Raw genomic sequence first — 17,500 nt, forward strand, 5'->3', positions numbered from 1 at the left:
CTCCCGCCGCCAGGGGTCGCCGCCACGAACCCGGTGCGCGTGCGCAAGCGTGCGGCATGCCGGGAGCCGGAATCCGGCCGAGAGCGCGCACGGCCTGCCGGGAGCCGGGAGCGCGGTCCCGGGGGCTCCGCCCACAAGGCGGGCGCGGGGCCGCGCGCGGTCTCTCAGAGCCCCGTGGGGTGGGGCCCGCCGGGCGGGGCGTCCACTCCCCAGGTGACGCCGTAGTTCTCCTCCCCGTCCCTCGGTCCGCACCCTTGCGGACCTTTCCTCTCCGGTCGCTGTGGAGTTTCTCCATTTCCCTTCGGTGGTGCAGTTATCGTTTCGGACGTCTCAGTGTGGATTTGGTGTAATTTACCTCCTGAAATCATATATCCGACCCCTGAATCTCAGATTTCCCTTTTTCTGGATCCTGGAAAATTATCAGCCATTATCTCTGAAAACATTGGTTCTCCATTCTCGTAGTCTCTCTCGTCATTTGTTAAACAGGTTGGACGGCCTGTGTTTCCCCGTCGTTTTGCCGGTAACGTACAGCCTCATCCCTACCAGCGCTCTCTTCCGCAGCTTCTAATGCGTCTAGCTTGTTCGTCACGCTTTCAAAAATCATTATTACCTACCTCCATTTCTAAAAGTTGTATTTGACTTGCATTTGGAAGCTGAACAGCCTGAAACTCTCCCACAACGGAACACAGAAGCCCACACCACCCAGTCTGTGGCCACACCCTGCATTCCGCCCTCAAGAAACCGCAAAGGGCTGGAAGCTCCCTTTCCGAAGCCGTCAGCTGGGTTCCTTCCTGTCCCGCCGCTCACGGCGCGCCCCACGGCTCGCATGCTTCTCCTCGGGAGCACCCGGACCCGGACTAGCTCACCACGCGCGCACCTCCCATGCGGACCATCCTCACACTTCACACCCATACGCGGGGACAAGCGGTCTCTGCTACTTTGTTTCTAGCTCCCTCTCCGCAGTAGGCACCTGAGAAAACCCACCCCGGATGGACCCAGCCATCCCCATCACGACCGCTGCACAAACATCACACAACCAGGCTGGCTGGCTTCACCTGAAACTTAAAACGAGTACTTCACACTTCCTTGCAATCTTGGGATTTTCTCCAGTAGGGTAAGTCTCTCACTCTCCAATGACCATCACAATTTCTCAGGCCTCTCTAGTTGAGCCACCCAGATGAGACCAAAACTCTTCTTATCACCAGACCCAAAGGGCCACCCACACCCATCCCCTGCCCTTCACCTGCCCTCCTGATGATGTACAAGCATTATTTCCCGGCTCCTACCTAAGACAGTCCCTCCCCTGGTGAACTGGACCCACTCCCTCTTGAATTCCCAAGGATTCTGCTATGTACTGTCCTAATCATCTGTTTGTCTTTCTCTATTTAACTGTTTCCATGAGCATACATATACACTCTGATAGTTTTCACTACAAACAAAACAAAAGACCCCTTTAACTCCACATCCCCCTCAGGCTCCCTGGTGACTGTGCTGCTCAGAAGTCCCCTTCTCTTCTCACCCTCCAATTGCATGGAACACATCCTTGTTTAGGTCACTGGTTGCTAACTCCAGTGTACTTTTTCCTGTTGGCATCTGGTTGCCCTGTCAGGATCATCCAACATGTTGAGTCTGAGTTGCTTTTATTGATGGAAGCACTGGATGTCCAAGTTTTGGGCTCAGAGGATGTGACTTTGTGTGTCATCTGCATGTAACACAATAGGATGTTAGTATTTTAGCTAAAGACAGCGGATAATACATGTCCACATATCCTAGAAAGGTGCAAACACCTATTTTCAGGGCTTCTAGGAAGTGGCCAAAGACTGCTCCATAATCCTTTGCCCTTCACCATTCTGGGTAACTGTAAGCTGGGAAGTGAGAGGGTGAATGAAGGTTTCCCAGAAAAAGATGTAGACCTAGTAGTGTGTTTCCACTCTCCGTCCCCACTTCCTGCCAAACACAGGCGGAAGTACTTATATAATGGATAAAATTAAAGTATGGGAAAATATATGTTAGGGGGAGAGATGATCCCAAATAAAACCAAGATGGAAATTTAACATCAGATGAAACAATTGAAGTGCAAATCATTACCAAGGCAAAATGAAAATTATGTTCTGTTAAGTAAGAGATTACAAATAATTAACAATATTAACTTTAAAAATAAAACTGCCAGTTATTTTGCCAGCAAAAATAGGTTTATTTAGTAACAGCAGAGAACTGTAATTCAGATTAAGCAAGCTAAAGCAAAACTATAGGCAAGTCCGCAGAGCAAAGGAGAGCAAAGCTCTTTTATAGAGGAAAGGGGGTACAAAGTCATATCTACTTGCAAGGTACAATCTCTTTTCTGTTGGGTCTCCAGGCGAGTAGTGGTGAGCTCCCTCTGCTGGCCTCCCAACGCATCTTAACAGAGTCTCCTTTATTCAGTTTCACAATGTTTACAGTTGACCCCCAAACAACATGGGCTTGAACTGTGTGAGTCTACTTATACGTGGATTTTTTTTCAATAGATGTATTAGAAAATTTTTTGGAGATTTGTGACGATTTGAAAAAACTTGGCAGACAAACTGTGTAGCCTAGAAATATAAAAAAATTTAAATGTTAGGTATATCAAGAATGTATAAAATATATGTAAGTACTAGTCTATTTTATCATTTGCTATCATAAAATACACACAAATCTACTTTAAAAAGTTAAAATTTGTCAAAACTTATGCACACAAATACTCACAGACCGTAATGGTACCATTTGTATTCAGGAGAAATCTAAGTGATCTAAATCATAACTGCATAAAATTTACTGCAGTGCTGATAAAAAGAAAGCTACAGGCCCAAAATGACATATTAGGCCCAGTCCCCAAACTAGGGCTTAATCCCTAACCTAATTGCATTGTCACCCTGCCCCAGAAATTTAGTCTTAGTCAGAAATTTTCTGGTCAGTACCAATAATGTAATGTTACATGGGTCTTTCCATCCCCCAAAGGAAGATGAGATAATCCACATACCAAGAACTTTTTTCGGCATAGCCTCTAGATCAGGGGGTCATGAGGACCTTTAAGGCTCACTATACATGGTACTCTAGGGAAAGGATTGTCAGCAGTATGGAAGAGAACCCCAGTATGAACTCCACATGAAAACTTGGAAGGATTATACCATTGAAGATGCCATCATTGTTATAGAAAAGGCTGTGAAAACCATCAAGCTCCAAACGATAAATTCTTTCTGAAGAAAACTACCCACATGTTGTGCGTGACCTCACGGGATTTACGACAGAGCCAGTCAAGGAAACCATGAGACTGTGGCTATAGCAAAAAAAGGTGAGGGGTGAAGGGTTTCAAGATATGGATCTTGCAGAAATTCAAAAGCCAACAGACACTGCACCAGAGGAACTAACAGAAGACAATGTGATGGAGATGAGTGCTTCTGAACCAGTGCCAGATGATGAGCAAGATGTACAAGCAGCAGAGCAGAAAACAGACTGATGTTAGGGGATCTAACAGAAGGGTCCTGACCACTCAAGACTGCTTTTGACTTCTTTTACAACATGGACGCTTCTGCGATACGGGCACTGAAATTAAGCAGTGGAGGAAAGACTGGCACTTACACAAAACACCTCAGAGAAATGAGAAAGCCAAAAAGTCAGATGGAAATGATGACGTATTTCTGGAGGGTTCCACTGAGCGTGCCTCCCTCCCCCGCCTCCCCTTCTGCTGCTTCCACCTCTGCCACCTGAGACAGAATGCCAAGCCTTCTGCTTGCCCGCCTTCTCAGCCCACCCAGTGTGACGTCAAGGAAGATGAAGAATTTGGGGATGATGTGCTTCCACGTGATGAATAGTAAATCATCATCATGCACTATGGTTAGCAAACTTGCCTGTTGTGCATGTGTGTGTCCTCGTGAAAATCTAACAACTGAACGGCAAGAGCTGCATGAGACGTTTTGTGTCATCATCACCGACTAGGTATTCATCAGGCAGAACATTGTGGGCAAGACTCGTATGGAAGTAGATAGCCAATCCTTACAGAAGCATAAAGTGCGTGATAATATAAAATTAATGTGTCAGTTTTCTGTTTTATAACATCGCTTTCAAAGAATTACATTACTGCGCGGTACACTGCTCTCTCCCCTCATTGGAGAAAATGCGTATCAGCCTATCATCACAGGTAAGTGGTTTTTTTTAAAGTAACAGTTTCCAGTACTGTATTATGAATATGCCTATAATACTATATGCCACACATATTTTATAACAATTCACTTATTGGTGTATAGACTAAGCTAATGTGAAGTAACCATACCAGTTATACTAGGCAGCCATAAAGCAATCACATTGCTGCTTCATCATTATCAATGCATAGATTGTTAAACCTGTAAATAAATATGAATTTCTTTTTCACATTATCTTTTCATTTTTGTTGTCTGACAATTCTATACATTATTCATTGCTCATCACGATAAGTGTACTCTTAATCCCCCCTTACCTATTTAATCCATCTCCCCACCACCTCCCCTCTGGCAACCACCAGCTCCTTCTCCATATTTTAGAGTCTGTTTTTTGTCTTATTTTGCTTTGTTTGCTCATTTGTTTTGTTTCTTAAATTCCACATATAAGTGAAATTATATAGTATTTGTCTTTCTCTGACTGATATTTCACTTAGAATTATACCCTCTAGGTCTATCCATGTTGTTGCAAATGGCAACATGGCTGAGTAATATTTCATTGTGTATATAACCACATCTTCTTTATCCACTTATCTACTGATGGACACCTGGGCTGCTTCCGTATCTTGGCTATTGTAAATAATGCTGCAGTAAACATAGGGGTGAATATATCTTGTCAAATTAGTGTTTTTGTTTTCTTTGGGTAAATACCCAGTAGTGAAATTACTGGATCAAATGGCAATTCTATTTTTAATTTTTTGAGGCACCTCCACACTGTTTTCCACAGTGGCTGCACCAATTTACATTCCCGCCAACAGTGCACAAGGGTTCCTTTTTTCCCACATCCTCGCCAACACTTACTGGTTTTTTTTTTCTTGTGTTTTTGATTTTAGCCATTCTGACAGGTGAAAGGTGGTATTTCATTGTCATTTTGATTTGCATTCCCCTGATGATTAGTGATGTTAAGCATTTTTTCATGTGTCTATTGGCTATCGGTATGTCTTCTTTAGAAAATTGTCTGTTCAGGTCCTCTGCCCATTTTTTAACTGCATTATTTGGGGGGGGGGTTGGTGTTGAACTAATTTTTAGAATATATTTTGGGGGGCGCCTGGGTGGCACAGCGGTTGAGCGTCTGCCTTCGGCTCAGGGCGTGATCCCGGTGTTATGGGATCGAGCCCCACATCGGGCTCTTCCACTATGAGCTTGCTTCTTCCTCTCCCACTCCCCCTGCTTGTGTTCCCTCTCTCGCCGGCTCTCTAATAAATAAATAAAATCTTTAAAAAAAAAAAAAAAGAATATATTTTGGATAGTAACCCCTTACCAGATAGAGCATTTGCAAATATTTTCTCCCATTCAGTAGGTTGCCTTTTTGTTTTGCTGATGGTTTCCTTCACTGAGCAAAAGCTTTTTATTTTGGTGTAATCTCAATAGTTTAACCTTATGATTTTCTTAATGACATTTTATTTTCTCTAGCTTACTTTATTGTAAGAATACAGAAAGTAGTAATATATAACATATAAAATATGTGTTAATTGATTGTTTCTGTTATAGGTAAGGCTTACAGTCACCAGCAGGCCATTAGTAGTTAAGTTCCTAGGGAGTCAAAAGTTGTATGTGGATTTCCAACCGCATGGGAAGTTGGTGCCCCAACCCCTGTGTTGTTCAAGGGTCAGCTGTATAAACAGAACTCTGCATTGTGTTTACATTTGCAACATGCCTCCCATTCTCTCACTCATTCGTGCAACAAATGGTTTGTGTATGCTACCTGTGTACATGCATTCTTTTAGGTGCTGGGGTGGAGAGCAAGCAAAGCCAAGTCCTTGTCTTCGTGGTATTTGCATTTGGGTTTGGGAGAACATTCCAGTTTTCAAAGGAATTCTCTGTCCCTACCTGATCTGCTGCCATATATTTATTTGCTTATTGTCAGTCTCCTCATTAGCATGTCGGTTCCAGGGGGCAAGGTCTTCAGCCATCACCAAATCCCAGCACTGAGCAGTGCCTGGCACGTGGAAGGCCCTCCGCGAACGTCTGTGTGACGCATTCGTGTGCTTCTTTGGAGTCAGCACCTGCTTTGTGCAGTGTCACTGAGACGCTGCAGAGACCAGTATGAGAAAGCACCTGCCCTCGGAGTCTCAGGTCCAGCTAGAATGATGGACACAAACAACTAACTGTGATTCAAGATAAAATGGAATAAAGTCTTCAACAGAAGGGATAAAGCTCCGATCAGGCTGACGTACAAGCTGCATGAAAACTTGATTTGGCTTAGTCATAAGAGTAACTACTTTCTTTCTCCTTTCACAAGGAAGCTTTAACTTTTTACTCTTTGTTTCAGATTCTCAGGTCAAGACAAAGCACAAACAGTCAACTCCAAAGGAGAAATCTTCTGAAGAAGAATTATAAGAAGTAACTCACAAAAATTTTTAATGGTAAATCCAGAGGTGTTTGAGTTTCAACAACCTTGTGGGGCTGAGATGAGAGCAGAGCACTTGTGGAAAAAAAATCACAGTAAAGGCCAGGAGGAAGCTGTTTCCCTGAAGGAGAGGTTCTGGGCAAGTGTTCAGCTTCCTTCTCAAAAGTAATAGACCAGGGGAACCTGGGCGGCTCAGTCACTTGAGTGTCTGCCTTCAGCTCAGGTCGTGATCCCAGGGGCCTGGGATGGAGCCCCGCATCAGGCTTCCTGCTCTGTGGGGAGTCTGCTTCTCCCTCCACCCCTTTCCCTGCTCATGCTCCCTCTCCCTTTGTCTCTCTCTCTCAAATAAATAAACTCTTTAAAAAACCAAAACAAACAAAAAAACAAAAACTAATAGACCAGAGAAATACCAGGAACGTAGGAAATTTGGGGAAAATTTGACTCTAGGCACAAACCTGTTGCACCTCAGAGGGACCCAGCAGGAGAGGGAGCTGGTCAATAGAGGATACGTGGCAGATGCTTTCCATGTGATTCAATCCAGAACGCACACCAAACAGGTCCCAGTGGGTTAGGGTTCAGTGGATGTAATCTGTGTGGGAAGTCTTGCAGCAAGTACTCACATCCTACTCAACACCAGAAAATTCATACTAGGAAGAAGCCTACATATGTATGGAGTATGGGGAAAAATTAATCAAGACTCAATCTTCATACAACATCAGAAAATTCACAGTGAAGAGAAACTGTAATCAACGTGACAAGGGGTTTAGAGAGACACCAAAGCTTGTTAAACATCAGAGAATTCATACAAGAGAGAACACCTGAATGTAAACAGTGTGGGAAATGCTTCAGTCAGCCACCACACTTGATTCACCATCAGAGTATACATTCTGAAGGGAAGCCCTGTAAGTGTGATAGGTGTGTTTGGTCAAACATACTGGTCAATCATCAAAGAACACACTGGAGAGAACCCTTGTGTGTACCAAGTGCAGGAGAGGCTTTGTTCAGATGTTACACTTGATTCACCAGCACACAACACACTCTGGAGAGAAGTGAATGTAGCGAATGTGGGAAATCCTTCAGTCAGAGCTCAGTACTTATTAGATATCAGGTCATTCATACCATGGAGAATACATGTGAATTCAATAAATGTGTCAAGCTCTCAGTGTGAGTTGGCTTCAGGCACTACCACATGATTCCCTCCTAGAGGGAAACGCTTCACACAGGAAGAAGACACATCCAGGAATACAACAAAGGTGGGAAAGCCTTTCACTGTTGCTTGTTATACAACATCTGAGAGTTCCTATTGGAGAGAACTCTATGGATGTAATGAATGCCGGCAAAGCATTTACTTGGAACTCACACCTTATTTGCAACCAGATACTTCACAGAGGATGTGATGGATAGGAGGGGCTTTTCTTGTCTTTGTTTTGTTTTGTTTTGTTTTCAAGAGAGGTTTGGTGTTGTGGGCAGAAGGTGAAACTCTGGGCGCCCACCATTGCCAGTCACTCCCTTTGAACAAACTGCCCAACAATTCTCATCCATGGAGGGCAATGCTCTATAAGTGGCCTTTTGCCTTTAGACCAGGGTGTGGGATGGAGAAAAAGATAGCCTTATTCCCATGTTAACCTTAGAAATAAAACTGCCAGTTATTTTACCAGCGAAAATGGGTTTATTCGGGAACAGCAGGGAATTGCAACCTGGAACGAGCGAGCTCTGGCAAATCCACAGGCAGGTCTGCAGAGCAAAGGAGAGCAGAGCTCTTTTACAGAGGAAAGGGGGAGCTGGGCGCTGCTGTCAATTAGAAGTCCGGGAGTAAACTGGGAGCTGGAAGTGTAGTGGCTTGTCCTCCTTGGCTCCACTGCTGCCAGGGAGCAGGAAACCCTCCTCCTTCCCCGGCAGGGCAGTCAAGTGGTAGCTAAAGCAGTAGCCGCTTGGAAGGTCCCTGTTGGGTGTGTAATTGACAGGAGCGCTCCCCCTGCTGGCCGCCGGACTCCATTCTAAGTGAGATTTCCTTTTAACTAATTTTCACACCGTCTCTAGGGGAGGCTAGTGATCTATGATGTGGTTAATCCCAAAGAGCAGAATACAATGTGCAGAGAAAAGCAGGCAGAGAAAAAAGTCTCCAAGTGGATTCATAGAAAAGGGCAAAATTGCTAGAGTTAGTGTTGGGTCCCTGGAGCTGCTTTTTCATCCTGAATAATGATGAGCAATGACTCAGGGTCTTCATGAAACCTACATGAGGACCAGGACAGTTTTCTACATTTCTATCCTAAGTTTCTTAAACCTCAAAGCATGTAGAACGGGTGTCAACCCCACCTCCATGTAGCACCTGAGTTTTCGTCAGAGTGAACCAATGGAAGTACTGGCCGCAGTGAACACTTCATTCTAAATCAAGCCTCCCAAAATAAGCACCTCCCAAAAATAAGGTGAATTAAATGATATATACAATAAGGTCATTAAAGTACTTCAAACTATAGATATAACTAAACGGTTGGTTGTACAACACGATCGTTGAAATGTTTCCAACTTTTTCTGCAATGAGTTTGCTCCCAGAACACAGGCATCATGAAAACCATTCCTAAATCCAAGCCAAAATGGGAAAAGAAAAGACTCCTATCAAAATTGTTGTCTTTGCATATGTAGCTTTAGGCAAGTCCACTGCTCTTGGCCATCTGATTTACAAATGTGATCTGATCAACAAAAGAACCATCAAAAATCTGAGTCTGCTGAGATGGGAAAGGGCTGAGGATGCCTGGGTCTCAGACAAACTGAAGTCTGAATGAGAGTGTGGTATCACCATGGATATCTCCCTCTGGAAACTTGAAACCAGCAAGTATTACATGACCATCACTGATCGCCCAGGACAGAGACTTTACCAAAAACATGATGTCAGGCACATCTCAGGCTGACTGTGCTTCCTGACTGTGGCTGCTGCTGGTGATGAATTTGAAACAAGTATCTCCAAGAATGGACAGACCTATGAGCACGTCCTTCTGGTTTAGACGCAGGGTATGAAACAACTAATTGTTGCTGTTTACGTAATGGATTTCGCTGAGCCACCCTACAGCCAGAAGAGATAGAAAGTCACCTATAAAAATGGCAATGCCAGTGGAACCACATTGCTTGAAGCTCAGGACTGCATCTACCACCAACTTGTCCAACCGACAAGGCCTGTGTCTGCCCCTCCAGGATGTTAAAAAATTGGTGTATTGGTACTCTCCCTGTGAGTTGAGTGGAGACTGGTGTTCTCAAACCTGGCATGGTGGCGACCTTTTCTCCAGTCAATGTTATGACTGAAGTTAAGTCTGTGGAATTGCACCATGAGGCTTTGTGTGAAGCTCTTCCTGCAGACAGTGTGGGCTTCCATGTCAAGAACCTGCGTCCCAAAGATGTTCACCGTGGCAGTATGGCTGGGGACAGCTGACATGATCCAGCAATGGAAGCAGCAGGCTTCATGGCTCAGGTAGCAATCCTGAAACCATCTGGGCCAAATCAGTGCTGCCGATGCACTTGTGCAGGGCTGTCACACAGATCACCGCCAGCAGGTTTGCTGAGTTGAAGAAGACGGATCACCATTCTGGGAAAAAGATGGAAGATTACTCCAAATTCTTGAAATCTGCTAATGCTGCCATCACTGATATGGTTCCTGGCAACCCCTGTGTGTTGAGAACTTCTCTATCCGGCTCCAGGTTGTTTTGCCATTCTTGACATGAAACAGACAGTTGCTTTGGGTGTCATCAAAGCAGTGGACAAGAAGGCTGCTGGAGCTGGCAAGGTCGCCCAGTCTTCTCAGAAAGCAGAGTAGGCTAAAGAAATATTGTCCCTAATACCTGCAAATCCATCCTTAACCAGTGGTGGAAGAATGTCTCAGAACTGCCACAATTGGCCATTTAAGTTGAATAGTAAAAGACTGGTTCATAATTACAATGATTCGTAAAACCTTAAGAAGGAAAGGAGAATGCTTTGTGGATCTTTTTTTTTTTCCAGTACTTTTTAGTTGAAACAACTTGACCAAAAATCTGTCACAGAATTTTGAGACCCATTAAGACAAAGTTTAATGAGAGAAAAAATAGTTTCTTTTTTTGTTGTTGTTGTTTATATATCTATTTATTTAAGTAATCTCTACCCCCACCATGGGGCTCGAACTCACGACCCCAAAATCAAGCGTCGCATGCTCTTCGAACTGAGCCAGCTAGGTGCCCTGAGAAAATGTAGTTTCAGATTAGATTTCCTCCTTTAGGCCCAATCCTAGGAGAAAGGAGGAAAGCCTTTGGAGAGGCACCTGGCTGTGAAATGCATGTGACCAGCCCTCCTTTGCCACCAGACAGTGGCACAGACTGACCCAAGTGCGCCTGTCTTCAGGGGCCTCCTCTTGAGGAGCCCAATGAGAGCAAACAGGCCCACATCACACGTGCTCAAGGGCTCCACACGCCCAGTCCTTGGTGGAAAGAGCAAGCTGTTGCCTTACACTTGTCAAAAAGGAAGGAGGTGGGGGGATTTCTGAGTCTTGCCCTCAATTCCAGGCTCCTCACAGGGACAGGAGAAGTAGATGTTGTCACAAACAGGCACTTCCTTAGGTCACTGATGACGGGCTTGCTTTCTCCCCACCATCTGTCCTGCCGTGTGTACCACAGGAGCACAGTGGGAATAGTGGCTGTAGTCAGGAAGGCTTAATGAGGAAGAACTGGAACCAGGCTTTGGAGAACAGGTAGGATGATGGCATAAGAAGGCGGAAGTAGCACATGAAGAGACGAAAGGTGGAAAGAATCCTGTTTTCCCAGATGCTGGCAAGATGGGAATGTGACTGGGAAGTGGGGCAGGGCCTGGCCTTCCAGGCTCTCCTGGAGAGTGTGGATTCAGTCCTAGAAGCTGGGGGGCCTCGGGATGTTTTTGAGAAGGAGGGAGGCATTGCCCACAGAGGGTTTCAGAGTTCATATTCAGGCTGCATAGGAATGTGGGGTGTGAAGGCGTCTTGGGAGGTACTCTGTGTGGCTCATCTCACCTGCCACCCAAGCGTAATATGGAGGCTTACTCAGACATTGTAAATCAATTTCCTGATTACCCAAACCTCATGCTCTGTTTCCTTCTCGTGGGACTTGAGAGTAAAGATCTCATCCAGGTTGGGGCTGAGTGGGGTCTATGTCTGGTCAGGAGCATGGAAAGCCAGTAGGGAGGCCATCCAGAGACATGCTCACCAGCCCAGGCCGGCTCCTCAGCTCTGCAGACTGGTTCATTCCTGTGCTGAGACGCCTCCTGTATTCCAGGAAGCAGACATAGAAGAGCAGACAACTAGGACACGAATGTGGGTCCTGCTGGAGCCTGTCGGGTGTCTGCAGCGCCAGTGTTGCCACTAGGATTGCATCCTTCTTTGTACACAAGGTTCCAGGGAAGCAGGGAGTCAGAACTTGGCAAGTGGGTCTGAGGGTTCAACTCTCAGGGGCTCTGAGCATGGACAGTGTGGCTTCATCTCCACAATAAGGATCAAGTCACATGTGTGGTCACTGCTGTTACTCCCCAGCCACAGCTGCCCTGGGACAGAGCTTGGATGGTGTCTGCCCATGTCTGGCTCTTTATGTGTCCCTTTTCTTTCCTCTGAGGTGTGGAATCTAAGCTGAATATAGGTTTCCTCAGACTTTCTCTGATGAGTGATCAGGCTTCCACTTACTAAATTAAAATTACATTCTCTTGTCCTCTTGGGCAATAAGTTTAGGGTTGAAGAAAGTTTAGAGTGACTCCAAACTATTTAGTAACACACCCGCAATCTCTTGTTCTGTCTGCACAGATGACCAACTATACGCATTATGAAAATCTGGGGCTTTGGGGGGTGGACAGACAGATGTGGGTTCACTTATATAATCACGGATCATTTGTGTAACCCCTCAACCTCAGTCTTCTTACCTGTAAATGGTGATGTTAATATCTACCTGGTGCATGTAGGGTGCTTGGCACCACCTGGCACCTAGCAGGTGCTCAGTGGATGGCCGGTACTGTCATCATCATCAGTGCATTTTACCAGGTTAAGGCCCAAAGTGAGTTCTGAGTGCTGAGGAGATAGCATTTCCTTAAGTCAGTGATGAGACCCAGGCTCTGACATGTAGCTTCTGAGCTCATGCTGTGGGTTTCATCTTCTACCACAGCCATGCACAACCACTCAAAAGATGCCCACTTTATCTGCCAGAAGTAAAGTTCAGTTTTCTCCTTCTCCATCGATCCCAATAGTCCTCAGCAACATTAGGGTCCTGATGGCCTCCCTCCATGAGGGTCTCTACGGAACCAGCCCCATAGGCTTTAAGGCCCTTACCACTGAGGAACACCCCAACAGTTCTCAGACCCCAGGATGCCACCTTCTTCAAATGCTCAGACCTTAAGAAGCCACAGGGGCACAAGGGCCTCTTCCCTTTCAAGTCTTTTTGGGTGACCTGTGTGTTCCAGTGGTATCAGAGGCGTCAATACCCACCCCTCACATTTATGCCCACAACCCAGATTCTCCTGCCTACCGCAGATCGCGTCTCCGTGTGTGCGGGTGAGCTCCAGGCATTGCACACTCGGAGCTGGGTTCCTCGCCAGACCCCTCCCCGAGGGCTCTTCTTCTCAGGACCCTGGTGGGCCGAGTCGCTCAAGTCAGAAAAATCTGAGGACTTGTTACCTGAGCCTTCCTCTGCCACCTGGCTCACCAACAACCACGGGGCTCTGTCCCTGCAACCTCCGCCGTCCTCCCACCTTTCCTGCCCCCTGCTTCCACCGCCTGCCGGGCCCTGGCCACCCAATCCGATCTCGTCACATATCGGGGGGCACCCCCAGTCCCAGCACCAGCACCAGCCACCCCACGTCAGCCACTCCCATCCCACCGGGCCGAGCCCCCCCACCTTCAGGAGCGCCAAGCCTCCACGACGCTGGAACAGGTGCAGGGATTTCCGATCCGCAGGTAAGGGACGCGGCTGTTTTGTCACCGGTGTATCTACGACCCGCCTGGCAAAGAAGGGCCTCTCCGGGGGCGCCTGGGTGGCACAGCGGTTAAGCGTCTGCCTTCGGCTCAGGGCGTGATCCCAGCGTTGTGGGATCGAGCCCCACATCAGGCTCCTCTGCTATGAGCCTGCTTCTTCCTCTCCCACTCCCCCTGCTTGTGTTCCCCCTCTCGCTGGCTGTCTCTATCTGTGTCAAATAAATAAATAAAATCTTAAAAAAAAAATCTGCTAAAAAAAAGGGGGGGGGGCCTCTCCGCAATTCCTGCGTCAAGGACCGAAGAGAGGAAAGACAGGAGGTGCCACCTGAGACCCGCCCCGCCTTCTCTGTCCCCAGCGCAGCGGCAGAGCAACCGTAGAATCCAACGTCTTCCCGAAGTCCTAGAGCGGCCCCAGCGCGCGTGCGCAGACCCCGCCCCGGAGCCGCTCCCGCCGGCGCCGGAAGACCCACCTGAACAGCCGTCCCTGGGCGGCGACCGGGCCGAGTTCGCGGCCGGCGCTGGTCCTTGGCGGTGTTGCTGCGGGCTGCTGGCCGTCGCTGGCGCCGTGGAGGACTCGAGCAGCGGTTGCGGGCAGCCCCGAGGGCAGCTGCGGGGAGCGGGAGCACGCCGGCAGGCCGGAGCGTGAAGATGGAAAGGGTGGAGCGGGGGCTGCAGCCACATGCATCCTCCCAGGGAGTCTCTCAGAGCCTTAGTCTGGGTTTGAGGGTTTTGTTTCTCTAGGCTTGAGTTCTTCCAAAGCCGCCGCCCCAGTTTGCATTCCCGCCCTGCATCCACCCTTACAGGCAGCAGTATGAGGTCTTCTTGACCGTAGGTTCCGTAGAAGGCTCGAAAAGAGGGCTTTTGTTTCGTGGCTTTTCTCGTTTGACCTCCTGCGTTTCTCCTGTGAGGGAGAGTCCGTTTCCATTCTTGGCTTGGAAGGATCTCATCCAGGGATTTTGCCACCAGAGGGAGATGGAGCGCTGTGGGAATGCGAGTCTCGGTGCTTGGATTCCCTACGAAAGGGTCCGCGCTCGAGTAAAGACAGCCAGAAGGAAGGCTGCAAGCACCACGCAGTTTATGAAGGACAGTACGCTCTCAAGGTGGGAGAACGGCCCGCCCAGAGGGGGCAGCCTCACTGGATTAGGGGTGTGTAATAGATTGTGGGTCATAGCGAGGGTGGTCTCCGATCGAGGTGGTTTCTAATCATCTAAGGGACTCCTGTCACCCGTCAGATGAGTTTTTGGCCCTACAGGGTTCTCCAAGGGACGTGGCCATCTTCCTCCGTGGGTGGGATGGAGGCTGTCAAAACCGCAGTGTAAATATAAAGACTGCGTTTTTGTAGGACATGGGCTGGGAAGGAGAGTGCGCGCACTACGCCTGCTATTATTGGTCTGATAGCTGGCGGCGGGGGTGGGGGGATCACAAAAACCACTGTTTACCACCGCCCTTGCCTCAGGCTCCTATGTAGCTAACTGTCTACTCTGTCATTTTCAATATCTCCAAACGCTTGTTTGCAGGTATTTACCTCAGTTTTCGGTGTTGGAGTTTTCTACTTCCTTTGAACTGTAGTCACCTTGGCTTCCGTGGACTCCCAGCCCAGCATCTCTGAGCAAGCAGAGATAGTTTACCTAGTTTACCTTTTACACAGAGGGTTTAGCCCTCTGGGGTCCAGCTCTGGACAGGGGCTTAGGATCCCACTTAAAATCCTGGAATCACCCAGGCCTCATCTGTTGTCTCCACAGAGGCTGTAAATAGGCAAAGGCCCCCAGAGCTGCCATAGCTCAGTTACTAACTTGAAACTTTGATTTTCCTTTCACTCTTCATTTTTAGCACCCGAGATGTTCCTTCATTCCCTTGTCGCTTAACCATGAATTTTCCTTGATTCCACAGTAAGCAAGGGCAGCAAGTTATAGCCACATGTGAGCCCTGATTGCACTAATGCTTCCTCCAGGTACACACATGAGATGTACGCTTTTTAAGGGGATTGTCATGGGGGCACCCGGGTGGCTCAGTTGCTTAAGCGTCTGACTCTTGATTTTGGCTCAAGTCATGATCTCAGTGTCGTGAGATCAAGCCCTGTCTTGGGCTCCGCTCTGGGTGTGGGGCCTGCCTAGGATGTTCCCTGTCCCTCTGTACCGTCCCCTGCACACGTTCTGTCTCGAAAAAAAAAGGGATCGTCACTGTGGAACTCTCCAGTAGTTTAGGAGGAACAGGGTTGTCATTCACAGTGTGCCTCGTAAACAAGACACAGGCGGAAATGTACTGCGTCATACTGCTCACCATTCACATATGGCCTTCAAGTGACAGTGTACTTTCACGACACTGTTTTTCCTTCTTCCCTCTCTTTTTTCCCCAAACATATCTGAAGCTCCTATCTCACATGCTAGAAATATAAAAGTGCATAAGACAAAATCTCTGACAGCAAAGAGCTCCAGGTGGAATGCAGGAGAACCAGGCAGGAGTAAAATAAAACATGAGTTGTGATATGATGTGGGTATGAAGGTTGTGCTGTGGGATACGAAAGTAGGAGAGGTGCTTTTTCTGCAGGATGTACATCAAGTGGAACAAGTATGAGCCCACTCTCTCCATGGCTAATATGTTCTAAGACTCCCCATGATGCCTGAAGCCAGGGAGTGTCAATTTAATTTGTAAGTTAGGCAGTAAGAGATAAACAACAGTAATAATAAAATAGAACAGTTGTAACACTATTTTGTAATAAAAGTTATGTGCTTGTGCTCTCTTTAAATATCTTGTACTGCACTCACCCTTGTGGTGATGTGAGATGATCAAATGCCTGCATGATGAGATGGAGTTGGGTGAATGATGTGACAAAGTGACGACCTACTACCGGCCCGACTACGTCAAGAGGAACCTTTGCTTCCAGACCAGGGTTGACTGTGGGTGACTGAATGCAGGAAGCAAAACCGTGGATTGTGGACACACACACACACTCCTGTATTTTTATCCCCATTTTAGAGATTGGAAAGACCCAGTAAGATGAAATGCTTTACCCAAGTTCACAGGGTAAGCCTAAGGCAGAAGGGAACTAGCACACAGGCCTTCAGATGGGTCATGCAGACCTTTCCACACAGACCACACACACTAGGGCTGGTCAAGCCCACACTTAGAAGAAGCTCTGTACTTAAGAATTTTAATAATATAACGGGAGAGACAACATGAGCAGGTGGAGTAAATCAAGCAATCACACAACAAATGTTAAACCAAATGCAGAAGTGGCCCGAAATTTCTAAGAAAAAACTGCAAGGGTAGGAGCAGACATTAACTGAGGGGGACCCTTGAAGGAGTAGTATTTGAGTTGCTTCTGGAGAGAATGAAGAGAAGATTAGAAAAAAGATTCCTCCAGGTAGAGTCTCAGAATTGAAAGTTGGGATGTCAGAGTGGTCAGACTAGAGAGATTTAAGTAGTCCAGTGTTTTTCAAACTTCCAGTGAAACTTTAAATAAAAGCCCATTACTCAAATCACAGTCAATAGGGAAATGCAGATTAAAACTATGGATACCACTATGTCCTCACTTATAAAACTTAATACCAAGTTCTGGTCAGGATTCAAAGCAAGTAAACTCTCATATGTTGCCAGTGGAAATTTAAGATGGTACAAACACTTGGAAAAACAGCAGTTGCTTCAAAAGTTGAACACGAGCTTACTGTATAACCCAGAATCTCACTTCCAGCTATTTACCTAAGAGAACTGAAAAGTAGGTTCACAAAACATCCTATCTTCAGTGTTTACAGCAGCTTTATTCACCATTTCCCCAAACCGGAAACAAGCCAAATATCCTTCAGTGAGTGAATGGGAAAACAAATCGCTCTATCCACACTACAGAAGGCTGCTCAACCGGAAGAGGATAAACTATTGATACACACAGCACCCTTGATGAATTTCTGATAAACTGATAAGTGAAAGAATCCAGACTCAAAAATCTGCACACAAAACGATTATGAAATTGCGAAGGTATAGGGACAGAAAACAAACCAG

The 17,500-nt window shown here is 46.8% G+C and overlaps 2 long non-coding RNA genes across 2 annotated transcripts; one reads left to right on the plus strand and one right to left on the minus strand.

Annotated features, from left to right (window-relative positions):
* The first annotated feature begins 60 nt into the window (after window positions 1–60).
* Window positions 61–6,860, plus strand: LOC117803839. Its single transcript, XR_004627972.1, has 3 exons — window positions 61–1,114; window positions 3,076–4,156; window positions 6,484–6,860. It is a non-coding gene; the product is annotated as an uncharacterized LOC117803839 (long non-coding RNA).
* LOC117803838 lies at window positions 2,185–13,954 on the minus strand. The gene is made up of 3 exons (XR_004627971.1): window positions 7,017–13,954; window positions 6,042–6,293; window positions 2,185–2,570 (listed from the first exon to the last, which is right to left on the minus strand). It is a non-coding gene; the product is annotated as an uncharacterized LOC117803838 (long non-coding RNA).
* Window positions 13,955–17,500: the final 3,546 nt, after the last annotated feature.

The sequence above is a fragment of the Ailuropoda melanoleuca genome, chromosome 9, assembly GCF_002007445.2.
Source record: "Ailuropoda melanoleuca isolate Jingjing chromosome 9, ASM200744v2, whole genome shotgun sequence".
NCBI lineage: Eukaryota > Metazoa > Chordata > Mammalia > Carnivora > Ursidae > Ailuropoda > Ailuropoda melanoleuca.